The 17,917-nt window shown below is 34.6% G+C and overlaps 1 pseudogene; it reads left to right on the top strand.

The window, feature by feature from the left end:
- The first annotated feature begins 14,147 nt into the window (after window positions 1-14,147).
- LOC124972634 (acidic leucine-rich nuclear phosphoprotein 32 family member E-like) lies at window positions 14,148-14,923 on the top strand (annotated as a pseudogene).
- Window positions 14,924-17,917: the final 2,994 nt, after the last annotated feature.

Below are 17,917 nucleotides of genomic sequence, written 5' to 3' on the forward strand. Positions count from 1 at the left end.
TGATCTTCCATTGATCCTATTCTAGCTTCCCATTACTGTGATTAAATACATGAGATGATCAACTTCAGAAGGGAAATGTTTATTTTAACTGAAAGAATTCAGAGGTTTCAGTTGTTTGGCTTTGTTGTTTTGGGCCCATGACAGCACAGTTCATCACGGTGAGAACATGTGGCAAAGGAGGCCTATGCACCAATTAGTCACAGAGGAGTAAAGAGAGAACTGGGAACAAGGATTCCAATATCCCCTTCAAGGACCCACCTTCATGACCTAACTTTTTCAACAGGTCCCCCCTACTAAAGGTTCCACCACCTCCCAAAAGCACCATGGGTTGAAGACCAAGCTTTTAATACATGAATGTCTCAGGGACACTGAAGATCCAAGTATAGTATTCTGTTCACCAGTCCCCAAGAACTAATATCCTTCTCATAATATGAATTCAACGGTTCCCAAAGTCTTAACTGTCCCAGCATTGCTGAAAAGTCCAACTCCAAAGTAGTGTTTGAGACTTAAGGCAAACTTGGCCCTATGCCCATGTAAAACTCAAAAAACAGATTACATATTTCTAAAATCCACTGGCACAGAGTAATTCCCATTCCAAAATGGAGTAATAGGAAAATAATAAAGAAGAATGAACCAAAGAAAGACTGAAACCCAGCAAACATGAAATCAGCACAGGTTAAACATCCCCATTCCAAAATTGAATAATGGGAAAATAAGGAGGAATTGAAACAAAGACTGAAACCCAGCAAGGCAAACATTAATTTCTTGAGCACCATTTACAGCATCTGGCACAGACACTGGCATAATGTGAGCTCCAAAGGACTTGGACAGTCCCACCTATATGACCTTATTGGTGACAGCCCACAGCGCAGCTCTCTTGGGCTGCCTCTACTCACTTCCTATAGCTTCCTTCAGCAGGCATTCCATATTTCTGGCATCTCTACATTTTTGAGTTCTGCACTGCAGCTTTGACTTCACTCTCACAGCTTCACACATTAACCAGTCAGGGCCTACTTGCTGGGACTACAATCCTGCCACATACTGCCTGGCCTTCCAGGCTTTTCTTTGAAATCTCAATGGAACCCTCCCGCAGGCCTGCAACATCAGCATAACGTGGACAGTGCCAAAGTTTGTTACTGGCAAGAGCTATTCTGGGACCCACTTGAACTATGGCTTCAGGGACTATGATTGTCTTGGCAGTTAAACATAGGGAAATGAACCCTGGGAAAGTAATTCCCTAGGAAGACCTAGCCTAGTATCTTCCTGAGGGCTTTCTTGAGAAAAGAAAGTCTTTGAAATGAGTTTGCACTTTCACACCTTTGAGCTGCCTTGGGGTGGGGTCTTGCTAATTCCTAAAATGCCCTCAATATATCTTTCCTATTGTTCATGTGCAGAGTGTTTGACTTCTTTTTAATGGTGATAACATTTTAACTATTGCACCCATCTTGACTGTACCTTTAAACATGTTCCTTTTTTGGACAAACTGTCTTTCAAATCTTTTTGCTCCCAATTCCTACTCTATGTATATCTGGCCAAAAGCAGCCAACGATATCCACTGCTGCAGCCTGAATACTATGCTCCCTTGAAATATCCCTTCCAGATAAACTAGATCATTACCTTTAAACTTCACCCCCCACAAAGTCTCTGGGCATGGTTATAGTGCATTCAAATTCTTTGCCAAGGTATGAAATTGGTGCCCTGTAGTACAATCCCCAATGGAGTCCTCATTCCTATGTGAAACCTCATAAGCATGATATTTACTGTCCATATTCCTGTCAATACTCTCATCTTCCAAGTCCTCACCAAAATCACCCATTAAACTCTGCTAACAGCATTCTAGGCTTTCTCTAGGCCACTCCTCCAAACTTTTCCAAACTCTTCTCATAAACCAATTCCAAAGACATCAGGTATAGTTACAGCAACATCACCATGTCTCAGTTCCAATTTTGTGTTAGTCAGCTTTCCATTGTTGTGACAAAATACCTCAGATAATCAACTTATAAAGAGAAAAAGTTTATTTTGACTTTTTATTTCAGAGGTTTCAGTCCATGGTTGCTTGCCCCTGTTATTTTAAAACTTTTGACATCACAGGTCATTGTGGTGAGAACACATGGCAAAGGAAGCCAGTTAGTCTCATAGAAGCCAGGAAGGAAAGAGAGAAAAGAAAGGAAGGGGCCAGGGTTCCAATATCTCCTTCAAGGGCATGCCCCCAAATGACCTAAATTCTTTCCAGTAGGCTGTACTTCATAAAGATTCCACACCTCAAAATAACACCATGAGTTTGGAACTAAGCCTTCAGCACATAAACCTTTGGGGGACAGTCAAGATCCAAACTATAGTAGTTCCCATTACCTATACCCAGTTGGAAGACAACCTGAAAGGAGAAATACAGATTAATGCGTCCCATAAATTTCAGCCTCCTGAGATCACAGAGCAGGGTAGAAAAAGATGCAGAATGGATTCAAAAAGCCATTTAGCACAACCAACATCCCCAGTCCTCATGAAACCCAATTGGTTCATGCTTCCTTGCCTCTGCCTCTTCCCTTTCCCTCTATTTGGCTTTATGACTCAGTTCTCTGGCATTTTACTTTCTAAACTCAGATCTTTTAGGATAAATGAAAGAACAGATATACTTTAGAAGTAATAAGAAGGTGACAAACCCTTAAAACTCATTAACTTTTCAAAAATCTGTCATACTTAGGTTTGTAATAATTGTAAACAACTCAAGAGAAAAGGCAGAATAGGTCTTTCTTTAATTTTTGCTTCATGTTTCAATTTCCTTTTATAAATAACTTACATTCATCAGTTATTATTTTAATAGACTTGTTTTCATGAAGGGCTCTATGGTTTACTTATGACTTTTAGCTTTTTGTGTATGAACCAAAATGATCAGCTCATGCTTTTTGAAGCTAAAACTATAATCTGAAAATGCTAAAGGTAAATCCTGAATTCAAATACAAAAAAAGAGTCTAGATATTTCAATTCTAATTGTTCCACCCCCCAAATTATCACACTATGACCGTGGATATTTGAAACCAAATTTTAGGTAATAGACCCTTTCTAAATGTAATAAAGGATCTTTTATCTGATTCTAAATCAGTCTTAAAACTTGATTTTTTAAAATTAGTCTGAAAACTTGACCATTTTTCATATGTTGGTCAATCCTTGTTTAGGCAAGAGTACAAACTAAAACATCGGCCATAAATTTGGGCAATGTGCAATCTCTATAGATGTGTATCGTATTAAGGATAAAACTGCTCCAAGAATGTCAGGTCAACATCATCACTAGCTTTCACTCTCTATGTGAATTTCTGACAACCACAGTAACTTCACAAAAATATAAAATGTAAATTGGGGGATAGAGTCTGTCTTTTAACACATCTTTGAACCATTATATTTTTCACACAGAAGACATTTGCATGACCCAAACCAATCAAACCTCTGGAATTCACACAATATTCTGAAAGAGTTTTGAATATTCTGAATTTTATTAAGTATTTCTGATAACAGATATAATTCACCCAAGGTGATCTAAACAATTATAATAAGAACTTGGCTTTCTTGCTATCCTAACATGGTCCCGTCTTCCAAAGGACAATTACCTAATTAACTCTCCAGTATATTCATTAATACGTTCTGTGGTAGCTGGATTCTATATGTTCCCAATGTAATAGCTCCTTTTCTTGAGTATTTAATACAGCTATGGATATGATGGAGTATCATTTCTATCTTTAGACTACACTATTTGTAACAGTTGACTTCCTAAAAGAGAGATTATCGAGAATGTACCTGACCTAACCAGAAGACATGGAGAGGCATTCCAACCAGATAAGTTGACTTGAATTCCTCCCTGCTTCTCTATAAGTACAATTATATATTCTGGAAATAACATAAAATAGCCAAAGAAGAATTTTAAAAAGTGTAAAGAAGAAGGTGAATTGGTAAGGAATTCTCAGAATGGATGAAATTCATGTAATGGAAAGCTAGTGATGATGTTGACTTGACATTCTCGGAATAGCAGGGCATCATATCACCCCCTCCTCCACAAGAGAAAAGATGACTCAGACCCTGCATTTCCTTACTTCCAACACAATAACAAAAATAGCTTAGGTAGACTGTCCTCCATCAGATCAAATCAATCCTTCTGAAAACTCCAGGTGAGCCCAAGAGAATCTGCAAAGAGGAACAATGAAAGCCCTGCTCACAGTAAGTGGCACTCACTTTCCCAGTGGACCTGAGACATCCCTTCCTAACCTCCACCTACCAGTTGACCAGCAAAAGGAATCCCACAACAAAAACCATCCAATCTGCTCAGTGTTCTTTTCTACTTAGCCAAAGCGTCCTCTCACCTACTCAGAGGCAATCTGCAACTTAGCCTCAGGGATCCCACTACAGAAATTTATAAACAAAATTAAACAGGCCCCAGAGTCTCCTGACAAAGACAAAGTGTGCAATATACAATGAAATATCACCCATCATACCAAGAACCAGATATATCACAACTTGAATGACAAATGACAAATGATGAGAACCTCATGATGAAGCTGGTATTACAATTACCTGACAAGGGACTTAATACCACCATAATGAAAAAAAAAATTCAATCAATTAAAAGTGCTCTGAAACAAATGAAAAAATAGAAAATTTCACCAAAGAAATGGAGGATATAAAAAGATGAAATGGGAATTGTAGCATGAAAAAAATACAAATAACTCGCTAGATAAGCTAGATTATCGCTAGATAATAGTAGAGTAGTGAGGACAGAGGCTAGAACAGTGGACTTGAAGATACATCATTAGAATTTACCTAATACAAACAAGAGAAAGACAGGAAACTGAAAAAATAAACTGAGCCTCAAAAGTCTGAAGAACTATCAGAAAACATAAAATTTATAGAGAGTACCAGGAAGAGAGAAGAACAATGACTGAAACTTCTCAAACATGGAAAAGACTGAATCTCAACAGATTCAAAAAGGTGAGCAAACCCTAAATAGAATGTACCCTAAGAAATCCCCAGCAATGCATACCATAATTAAATTCTAAAAACAAAAGGCAAAGGAAAAACTATTTTTCTCATAAGTTTTGTAAATCATATGTTAAAAATACCAAGTGGTATTCAGGTGTATTCAATTCAATATTTAAGTGTTGGGACATAAAGGTCTCCAAATGGAAATAAGGTTTCCTTATTTCACTCAAAGTGGTAAAGAATCTGATCCTAGTACACAGTGTTAAGTCACATATACATATTGTAATATTCAGAGAAACTAGTAAAGAATAAAAACCAAATGATACATTCAAAAACAACAGAAATAAAGGAGGAATGATAAACATGTTCAAGGACAGATAGGAAGGCAGAAGAAGAAAACAAAGAAACAGAATAACCAAAACTGAAAAGAATAGAAAATATAAGTACATAAAAGACTTGGTACTAAAATGTCAGTATTTAGCTTAATTTTATATTAAAAGGCAGAAATGTGCAGACTGGATAAAAAAATAACTATTCCATTTATAAGAAACTCACATGAAATTTAATAGCATTTTAATGAAAAACAAATCAAGAACAGAATTAAGAATGGCTATAGAAATATCAAAGAAAGTAAATATTAGAGCAAAAAAAAAATATTACCAGAGGCAGAGAGAGTACATAATGATAAAGAGATCATACCACCAGAATGAGACTAAAAAATAAAATCTTAAGTATATGCACCAAATAACAGGGTATCAAAATATTTTCAGCAAAACTGATAGTGAATATAAAAATAGACAAAGTTATATTTGGGTCTCGAATACTTTCTTTTCAAAATGATGGAACTACTAGGGAGAAAATCACTAAAGACAGCACAAAAAACATAATCTAAATGACATACGTAGACTACTTGAACCCAGGAGCAGAATACACATTTTTCTTAAGCATCCATAGAACATTCACCAAGACAGAATATATATTTGACCATAAACAAATCTCAACAACTGTAAAATAACTGAAAAGCATACAGAGTATTTGACCATAATTGAATCAAACTAGAAATCAACAGAAAGACAATGGGAAATTTTCCAGACATAAAAAATTAAATAATACTCACCTAAATACTCTCTAGGACAAAGAAAAAAATACAGATTAAATTAGAAGCTATAGAGAAATGAATGAAAGTGAACCACCAAAGTAACACAATCTAATGCAGTTAAAGCAATTTTATCGGATATTTTATGAGATGAAATGTTTATATTAGAAAAAGGGAAGGTTCCAAATCAATAATCTTGGGTTCTCACCTCATTAGAAAAAAAAAAAAAGATGAGCAAAATAAAGCAAGCACACAGAAGAAAAGAAACAAAGACAAGAAATCATCGATATCTAAAAGATAAAAAACAATAGAAAAGGAAAGAAAAATCTGGTTGTGAAAAGTTTAATAAAGTTGATAAACTAACAAAATGAAAAAGAAAATACATATAAAGAAATATAAAATACATATAAAAATATAAAATACATATAAAAAGAAATGCATATAAAGTATTTAATACTCAAAACAAACAAAACAATCACACTTGCTGGGTGTGGTAGTACACATCTGCAATCCCATGAGTCTGGAGGCTGAGGCAGGAGGGTTGTAAATTTGAGGCCAAACTCAAATTTATTGTGAGACCTGTCTCAAAATAAAAGATAAGAAGAGCTGAGGATGTACTGCAGTGGTAAAGTGTCCCTGGGTTCAATACTCAGTACCAAAAATAAATTACTCATAAATCATTAACTTAAAATAAATGGACCAATTTGCAAGATTTTACCGTTTGGGGAGACCAAATAAAGAATAAACAAGATTTCTCTGCATTAGTTCATACAATTGCATGTGAATCCATATTTATCTCCCCTAGAAAAAGTTTAATTACAAAAAACGAAAACTAAAAATCTCCGTAAAAAAGATTTGAAGGGCAAGAGAGATTCAACGAGAGAATCATTGCTGCCTTTGATGATGGGCGCTGTATAGCAAGGACTTGAGAGTAGATTTTGGGAACTGAGAGCAAACTTTAACCTGGACCTTGGTTCTATCACTGCAAAGAGCTGAATTCGACCACTTATGGAAATGAGCTTGGAGGCAGATTTTTCCTTAGACAATCGTCCACTTGAGAACATCACTGATTCCAGGCCTACAATTTAGACGTTGAAGAGAAAACCTAGTCACACTGTGCCAGTGTCTGACCTACAGGATTGTGAATTCATAAAGGAATGTCAATTTAAGCCACTAAATTTATGGTAATTTCTTATGCAACTGTGAAAAATTAAGAAAAATAAAAAGACTTCTCCATCTAGGATCTATCCTGTGTCCAGCCAAGTAGTATTATGTGTGCTAGATGAGCAAATGGTTGAATGTCTGGGTTGTAGGTTTTCTATGACCTTATATATATTCTTGGTACTGCAGAAAATGCAAGTCTTGACCTTTGAGTACCATCTCATCCTAAAACAAATTCCTATCTAAATCCTCTTATTGACATTCCAAGAAAAATATGTCCTTCCTGTCTGAACATATTAATATATTTAATGTTTTATATATATAATATATTCTAATTTCATATCATCATATCAATGTATGCTCCTTGTATCATAAACTAAATATAATATCCTGACTTCTAAACTATATGTCTATGGATCTTTTGTCTTAAAGTAATTGCTGAGTATTATGATCTCCCAAATCATATTCCTCTACATGTGCCCTTCCAAATATCAAAAGTTGGGTGTACCTGTATCTAAATATTCCAAGTACCACCTGAGCTTTCTTCTTATAATAGTGTATTAATTTAAATCCACAGCATGAAACCTACTTGTGAAAATGAAAAATCCTATACTTTATATCATGTTATGGGTCACAGTCAAAATGCAGACATACAAAGAAATCATATAAAATTACCTTCAGAACTGGGTGTGGTTGGGCCTGCCTATAATCCCAGTGGCTCAGGAGACTGAGGCAGGAGGATCTCGAATTTGAAGCCAGCCTTAGCAATTTAGTGATGTCCTAAGCAACTCAATGAGACCCTGTCTCTAATAAAAAATAGAAAAGGACTGGGGATGTGGCTCAGTGGTTAAGCACCCCTGGGTTCAATCCCTGGTACAAAAAAAAAAAAAAAATTACCTTCAGGCTATGTGTGTAAAGTGTAAATGAATTTTGTCTTTAGACTTGAGTTTACTGCCCAAGATATATAAAAATATTCCAAATTAAATACACACACACACACACACACACACATATATATATATGTATATATAAACATAAAAATACATCTAGTCCTGACAATTTTGAATAAAGAATATTCCACTTGTACTACAATTCTAAAGACTAAAACAGCTTCCGGTATATAGTATATACTCAATTAAAACATGTCAAATGAACAAAAAATTTACTAGAAAATTCTTGACTTGTTTCAGAAATTTGGGCTGATGTCAGCAGACATCCTTACTTTTCATCATTTATTCTCCAAAGAAAACTTCATTTGAACATGGTTACCTTTTCCAAACTATTAATTTGTATACTAAAACACATACATATTGAACTATAATATGCCAGGCCTGTGTTGGGTACTACTGTTAAAGTTAAGAAGTGCAGTGCTACTACCACTGTGAGATGCACTGAGTTGCAAAGAAAGTAGGTGTCATAAGTATGACAACTATCTCTGTGACAGATGCTCTACTAGAGAGTCAGACACATGGTATTGTGGAACAATCTAGGAGGAACAATGCAAGATAAGGAGTTAAACTCTCTAAAGCTAAGTGACATCTAAATTCTATCTTGCAGGACTAGCAGGAACTAGCCAAGGGCATGATATCATTCCAAGCCAAGTAAGCAACAAATGCAACAGTAACATAAAAAATTCAGAAATATTTAATAAGAAATTACACTTTAACTGAATTGTCATGCTCTCTAGTAGGAGAGGAGAAGGCCTGAGTACTTTAGTAAAGGATGAAGAGAGGTAACAAGTGGCCTCAAGTATCATACTGCTTAAGTTCAACTAGGGACCTGGGGATTTAGCATGAGCAAGGTCTTAGATTTGATACCTAGCACTGCAAGGGAGAACAAAAGGAGTTGAATTATATCATCTAAGCAAAGTACAGACGATATACATTAGTAATAGAAATAATGAAAAGATGATTTTTATATTTAAAATTGCCATATGAGTAGCAATATGCATAATAGCAAAGTTAACTGTCAAACTTACAGAGTTGTATCATTACTTGGATGAAAATTATATAAAGTCACCAAAGGGTTATGGCAGTTGATATGGGTATATACACAGATTCAAGAAAAATTAAGGGAGTAGAAACAAATTTGGTGACTGCTTGGGATGATTTATAGATTATCTTAAATTGATGGTTTGGTGACTGAGTGGATGGTCGGAGGCTTCACTGATATAAAAAACAGTATATCTGTCTTGTCACAGTAGATAGGTAGACAATAATTCACTTGGGATCTCTGAGATTTGACATGTCAGAGTAATATTTTAGTGGCAATGTCTATCTAGTTATCATGAAATATCAAGTAAGTTTCTAAAATTATAGCAGAGATGCTAATTGAAGTCAAAGAAGTACAAGATATTGCCTGTAAAAGTATGGCAATAGAGGAAGGAGATAGATGGAACCCCTTGGAATCAGAGCTATTGTAAAGTGGAAAGAAGGAGAGGAGAAAGCAAAGATAACCAAGGCAGAAGGAAAAAAGGTGGTAAAAATGAGTCACGAAATATGGTATGAGATAAGTCAGTAAGAGAATATTTCCAGAAGACAATGATTCATTTAAAGAAGTTTCTCTAGTGTAAAGAGTTACCTTGTAAAAATTCAAAACCTCTATGTAAAAAGGTTTTTAATAAAAGCCTCATTCCACATTGCATACAGTTATTAAATATTATTTATTAGAAATAAGAATACAGTTGAACATTTCATATTTGCCTATTTTTGTTATCTTTAGTAACACAAAAAAATTTGTGGATATATCTACATAAACTCTTAAAATAAATTTATAGAAGTAGAAATCACCCAATTAAAGCCAACAAACCATTTTAAATTTGTTGATTTACAAAGCCAAAATGTCAAAAAATGGAACAATTTACATTCTAACAATTGGCAGCACTACCAAACAGTATATTATTATCAACAATGCCTTTAGTATCACCAACAACAAATCTCAAAGCAATTCATAATCAAAACAGAAGCAGCCCTTGGTCAAAATGATAGCAAAGATATTTATTGCTTTAATTTTAATTTATTTGATTAGTAATGAGGCTTAATTAGTTTGTCATTATCACTATTGAGTTGGTGAATTGCCTGTTATTTGTCATCTTTTCTTATGGTGTGATGGATTTTCTCATTTTGTATGATATCATATCAATCTTAAATATATATCTATACATTATACATCTACAGACACACAGATAATATACATTTATTGTTTCTACCTTGTCAGAGTCTCCACTTAGTTTGCACAATTTGTCATGTTGTTATAAGTTTATGATTTTGTTAATAGTTATGAATAAAATAGTACGATGTTAAATCTATCAGTTTTTTACCTTATTTGGAAATCAGAAAGTCATGTTTGTTTTTATTTTTATTTTTATTTATTTATTTATTTATATGGCATCACCAGAGTTTATTTACACGTGAAGACAGATGTGAGCTCCATGAGAACTCTTTTTTAAGGCTCCAGTTAGTTAATTAAGTATCAGTGATTTTTTTTATTTATTTTTATTGTAAACAAATGGGATACATCTTGTTTCTCTGTTTGTACATGAAGTAGAGGCATACCATTTACCTAGGATAATAGTTTTTGATTCATTCTGTTATTTTTACCTTCCCCTCCCACCCCTCTCCCCCTGCTTTTCCCTCTATACAGTCCCTCCTTCCTCCATTCTTGCCCCCCTCCCACCCCCCATTATGTGTCATCATCCGCTTATCACCAACAACAAATCATCAGCGAGATCATTCGTCCTTTGGTTTTTTGAGATTTTAATATATATTAATTCTATTGCTTCTAAAATATATGTACTGATCCTCAGACAGATCTTCCCTAATTAACATTGCATAGTATTAAGACTAGTGCCTCCAACAAATAATGGTTGTCTTTCCGTTTTCACTCTCTTCTTGAATAAATTCTGGCTTAATCACTTCAATCAATATTTTACTAGAAGACAATCCTTTTCTTCCAGAGTTTTAGATTTTTGTAGCTTATTACATGCTGGCACTGAAGCTAACGGGGTTGGCAGTCAGGAAGGGGAGCTGATTTGAAGTGGGGAGATCAAGAAAAAAACTGGAACCTGCAAAGACAGGCTAAAATACAACTAGCAAGCAAAATTCAACAACACATTAAAAGGATTAGATATGGTGATTCTGATCAATATATATTTATCTTTGTTCCCAGTTCTTGGAACACAGCTCCTAAAACCCTTGGAATCTCCAGAGTGATAAAAATGTCTTTATATACTATAAAGATGACTAGTGACTGGTGGGTAGGTGCTGGCCGCCAGAGAGAAGAAGGCTTGATTAAAAGATTAGAATTTCTGAGCTACTGCCAGACCTTCTGTGGGGAGAAGACTTGAAGACTGAGTTAATCGAAAACAGCTGATGCTTTTGTTAGGCAGGAATTCACAGACACTAAGAAGGCAGAGACAGGGTATTTAAAAGAAGCCTCAGGAGGACTGGCGGGGAGGTGACTCCTGTCCCTGTTTACAATAAATTCAATTATCATGACAACTCCCACCACTGAGGACTTATCACCAGGACAACTCTCACCACAGGTTCAAATTTTAAAATGACCAATGGAAGTAAAATGGGCAGTATTCTAATTAGGTTTTCTAAAGTAACCAATGAGGAGGGGAGATTGGAAAATATTCTAATCAGGTATCATAAGATAACCAATGGGAGAAAATGGAGTAAGGTGTTCAATCCAGTCTGTATAGGGTGAGAACACCTCACAGTTCAGGACATAAGACCCTAATTTCCAGACACTGGGGCCTTTAGCCTGCCCCTCCCTCTCTGTCTCTGTCTCTGTCTCTCTTTCTCTTTCTGCCTACTGCATTCTACCTAAGAGTGCCATCTTCACCTTCATTAAATCTGTACTTTATTTCTGTGTGTCTCACTCAATTCTTTGTTGGTGACACCAAGGATCTTGACTTCAACTGGACATACCAATGGTAACACTTTAATCAATCATACCTACCAAATGGAACCCCTATTAAACATCCTAAATGATGGGGTTTGGAGAGCTTCCAGATTTGTATACACATCAAGATACTGAAGGGGTAGACTGTACAGATTGGGCACTGAAGCTACATGTAACTACCCTCTTCCATCCCTCCTTTGTCCTACACTTTCCTTTGCCCTTTGGATTTTCCTGAGGTGTGTCCCATAAAACAACTGGTAGTAGTTAAGTTAAATATTTTCCTGAATTCTGTTAGTTGTTTTAACAAATTATTGAACCTATGGAAGGAATGATGGGAATTCGCCCTCAACACTTTTAGCCAGTCAGTCAGAAATATGAGTGACCAGAACTTGCAATTGGCATCTGAAAGAGGGACAGTCTTGTGGGACAAGCCTTAAGTACACAGTGTTAGAGCTGAATTATAGGACAACACACTGGAATCTAAAGATTTGGAGTATTGGTTGATGTGAGGAATAAACCATACATTTGGTGACAGAAGTGCTCAGAGTAAAAAAACCATCTGATGACGAAGTAGGATTTATCCCTGGACCAAAAGGAAGTTTGAACATACAAAAATTAATTGATGTGATACACCACAATAACAAAACAAAGGGCACAAACCACATGACATCTTGACTAATGCAGAAAAGCACTTGACAAATTTCAACACACTTTCTTTTTATTAAAAAGTCAACCAAATAGGAATAGAAGGAAATTATTTCAATATAATAAAAGCTCATTGATTTGAAAAGATGACATAATCTGATATGTAGAAAACACTAAAGATTTTACAAAAAAAGTTAGGATGAATAAATAAATTCAGTAAAATTGCAAGATATAAAATCAACATACAATACAGTAACAATGAACAATCCAAAGGGGAAATGAAAAAACCACCTCATTTACAACAGCATCAAAAAGAATAAAGTACTCAGGAAGAAACTTAATGGAGAAAGTGAAAGACTTATATACAGAAAACTATAAAATATTGGTTAAAGAAATTAAAGACATAAATAAATAGAAAGGCATTCTTTGTTCATAGACTGGATAACAGTATTATTAAAATGCCCTTGCTAACAAGATGATCTACATATTCAGTTAAATTCCTATTAAAAAACCCAATGGCATTTTTTCTGTAAATATAAAATAATTGTGAGAAATAAAAATAAACCTGGAGGGCTCACACTTCTTGATTTCAAAACATACTACAAAACTACCTTAATCAAAACAGAATAGACAGAAATCTAAAACTAGCATGCTACAGTGATACATGCATACCAATGTTTATAGCAGCACAATTCAAAATAGTCAAATTATGGAACCAGACTACATGGTACTTGACAGATGTTTGGATAAAGAAAATGTGGTATATATACACCTTGAAGTTTTACTCAGTCATTAAGAAAAATGAAATTCTGTCATTTGCTAGTGAAAGGAAATACAGAATGTCATGCTTAATGAAATAAGCCAGACTCAGAAAATCAAGGATCCAAATGTTCTCTCTTGGGGCTGGGGTTGTAGCTCAGTGGTAGAGAGCACTTGCCTAGCATGCCTAAGGCCCTAGGTTCAATCCTCAGCACCACATAAAAAAAAGGTATTGTGTCCACCTACAACTAAAAAATATATATATTAAAAAATGTTCTCTCTCATATATGAAAGCTAGAGAAAAATAAGTATTTTTTTAAAAAGGAAGGGGAGGAGTGTGTGTGTGTGTGTGTGTGTGTGTGTGTGTGTGTGAGCACGCGCACATGCGCGTGAACAAGGAGGTGGGGGCAGCTGAGTTAGAGTCCCAACTCCTTGGACTACATTTGCTATTCTTTCTTTCTCCTCCACATCTATCTGGTGGTAGTGGGCATTTATATTTGTGTTTCTTTTCATGCGTTTCCAAATCTTTTAAAATTTTAGGGTTGAGGGGTAGTGGGAAAAACAGGAAAGGGGGGAAAGGAGGAGAGTAGTAGCAGAAAAGCAGGAAGAGGACATGGAGACGAAGAAGAGGATTAACATGGAGTTAAGGAACAGAGCCCCAGAGGAGGTGACAGAGTTAGTTCTTAATAATTGCCTGTGTGTCAATGGGGAAACTGAAGGCCCGAATGACACTTTTAAAGAACTAGAGTTTATGAGTATGGCTAATTTGGAATTAAGTTCACTGGCCCAACTTCCCAGTTTAAATGAACTTTGAAATTTGGAACTTAATGACAATATAATTTCTGGAGGCTTGGAAGTCCTAGCAGAAAAATGCCCAAATCTTACCTACCTTAGTCTGCATGGAAACAAAATCAAAGATCTCAGTACAGTAGAAGCTCTGCAAAATCTTAAAAAATTGAAAAGTCTTAACTTGTTTAGCTGTGAGATCACAAACCTGGAAGATCACAGAGAAAGTATTTTTGAATCGCTGCAACAAATCACATACTTAGATGGATTTGATTAGGAGGATAATGAAGCACCTGACTCTGAAGAGAAAGATTATGAAGATGGAGATGAAGATGATGGAGATGAAGAGGAAGATGAAGCTGGTCCACCTGAAGGATATGAGGAAAAGGAGGAAGAAAAGGAGGAGGAGGAAGATGAAGCAGAGTCAGAATTGGGAGAGGGAGAAGAAGTCAGACTCTTGATGAAAGAAGAAATTCAGGATGAAGATTATGATGATGATTATATTGAAGAAGGGGGAGAAGAAGAGGAAGAGGAAGAAGATGATTCCAGGAGGAGAAGAGGAAACGAGATTCTGGAGATGATGGAGAGGAAGAAGATGACTAGATCATTCTAAGACCAGATTCCCTAACGTTCCTGGGTGTGCAATAGAGTGATCACATCTTTGTTTATTCATGTACAGTAGCTATCCCTACAGAAAATAATGTGTAACTTTTTATAGGAAAAGTGTGCTTTTACTTTTTTTGCCTTATCATACCAATTAAGATATACTACTCTGTTAATGATCATAATTGTATGTAGAGAAAAAATTTCAGACACTCCTCCTTTTGAGACATTCTCTAGCAATTATATTTAGAATCTTAATTTTTCTAATTCAAGTTCATTGTATTAGTAATTTTCTAGTCCATAATTAAAACATGATTGCTTTTACACAGGTAAAGTTTGGTGCATTTTATTCATAAGATTTTAAAGTTATTTATAAATTAACTGAAATTACAGTCATCTGTAATATGAAATGACAACAGTCTCTTGAATAAATTATTTTTTTAGAGATGATCCAGGGATCTTTAGTTTGAAGGCATTGCCTTTTTTTCTTTTTAATAGCTAAGGGTATTTGTGTGGTCTTTTGTCCCATGAATTAAGTTGGAAAGTAGAAGCAAAATAACAAAGGTTCTATTCAGCAATATAGTTTGTGGGTTTGGGGGAGGTTCTAGTCAGTAATACAGTTCATGGATTTTGTGGTGATTGATAAGATTTTATTTTTGAAGGAAGGATTGCCTATACTAAATGAGAGACACACAGGTGAGCTCTCTCTTCAGGCTGCAGGTCATGACATGCCAACAGTTGTTTATTTTGTTTTATTTTAGATGTGCATTTTTTCTCTCCTCAGCAATTTCTTTATGATCACTTTCCTTTCTTGTTTCACTCACCTCTCTATATCCTAAAAGAAAGTTGGGAACTTCTAGATACCCAGAAAACCTTTAGTCTTATACCCCAACCACCTTTTCAGATCCATCTAAATTTTAAACAAAGTGGAAGAAACTAAGAATTTTTTGAGATATGAATATTGTTATTGATACAAATTTTAGGTAGCAAGCTCTTCTTATTGTAAATCTTTCTTGACTGACAACATTTCAGACCGTATAAGTAGGATGAAGAAATAAAAGAAGCAGGGAAGGCTTCTCGAAGCAGCATCAATGTTCCTCAAAAGTCAGCAGAATGATTGCCTATTGATAATTAATGAGACTTTCAAGTCAAATGTTTAAGTTGGCATTCCAAATTATTTGGGTACCAACCCTGCATAGTATTTATAATTTTTCTGAGTAGAACCTTTGGTTATTCCTGTAGTTTTAAAGCATTACCAGATATAGCATTTAATCGGAATATAGTAGGCAGTTAGAAAAATATTTGGGACTAAATATTAAGATTTATTTTCAAGTGAATGTACATTAAAATAGAAGAATATTTGGGATAAGTGCGTGTGCTTACTTACATGGCTATTAAATAAAATATAAGGAACAGATAAGTACATCTCCCCTTTTGTCATGGAGGTTCCATGTTTGAGGTAATTGTTTTGTTAATCTTGACTGTCTAAAACTTTTTTCTTTGTTTTAAATATTTGCAAGGTTTTTAAAGGTTAGTGTCAGTAAACTAATTGAAGTTATGCTTCTCTACTGGGATACATTTAAATTACTGAATATAGTACTGCTGCTGCTTTTTTTTTTAGTTTAAAATGTATGACTTGGTATTTTAAAGGTTATTTGTGGAGAAACTAAAACAAGTTGCACAACTGACTGAAATAAACACTTGGAGTAAATTTAGTTGGGGGATCAGAAAGTACAAAAGATTCACATTTTTTTCCTAATTTTTACAATTGATATGCCCTGCTTTAGTCTCTAAGAATTTTCATTATATACTATGCCAGATTATAAAATACTTATTTTTAAAATGAAATCTATATATTGACCTTATCAATCATCTTATTGTGCAATCAAAATTAGAGTTCTTTGGCTTGAAAACAACATTTAGTGAACCTCCAGATAACTTTTAAGAACTTATTTAGCTTTGTGGGTGATATTTTCATGCAAATAAGAAAGGGTTTTTTTTTTTTTAATTTTGTAGAAGTTTTGGGTCCTATTTTAATGCTCTTTGTATGGCAGTATGTATATAGTGTGTTAAGTTCTTTAAGAATCTCTCTTTTAAAACTTTGAGATTAATACTTTTATGCAACTGTGGTTTTGAATAAAGCCATAACAGTGTTAAAAACAAATAAAAAAGCAGTATTCCTGATCATTCTCTTATTGTTTCTGATTATTCCATGTTTTTTCTGTGACTGCTATAACTTAAAAGTTTTTGAAACTGAATTGCTTCAAATAAATTGAAGATTTCTTATAAAAAAATGAAGGGGAATCTCATGAAAATAGGAGAGTAATGGAGTAGAGGAAGGGTGTCAAGGCAAAGGAAAGATGAAAAAAGGTAGGAACAGGGGAACAAAATTGTCCAAACTGTGTTATGTGTGCATATATGAATCTATCACAATGTATTCCTGTATTCCACATTTATGTATAACTATAATATACCAATTAAATATAAATTTTAAAAACCAGAATGGCTTTAGAAGATATATATATATATATATAATATATATATATATATATATTTGTGCATATATATCTCACAGTCTACAGAGTTTAGAAATAAATCCTCATATAGTCAAATGATCTTTGACAAGGGTGCCAATGCTACCCAATGAGAAAAGGACAGTCTCTTCAACAAATGGCCCTGGGGAAAATGAAGGAATAAAGTTGGGCCCTTCCCGATAACAGATATAAATATTAACTCAAAATGGATTAAAGAGCAAAACATAAGATCTGAAACAATAAAACTCCTAAAACAAAAGAGAAAAGCTTCCTGACACTGGATTTGGCAATGGTTTCTCAGCTAAAACACCAAAAGCATGGCAATTAAAACAATAATAAACAGAAGAGTCTGCATCAAATTAAAAAAAATTTTTTCTTCAGAGCAAAGGAAACCATGAAAAGACCACCTATGGAATGATAGAAAGTATTTGCAAACCATGTATCTGATAAATAGTCACTA

This window comes from Sciurus carolinensis, chromosome X (assembly GCF_902686445.1).
Source record: "Sciurus carolinensis chromosome X, mSciCar1.2, whole genome shotgun sequence".
NCBI lineage: Eukaryota > Metazoa > Chordata > Mammalia > Rodentia > Sciuridae > Sciurus > Sciurus carolinensis.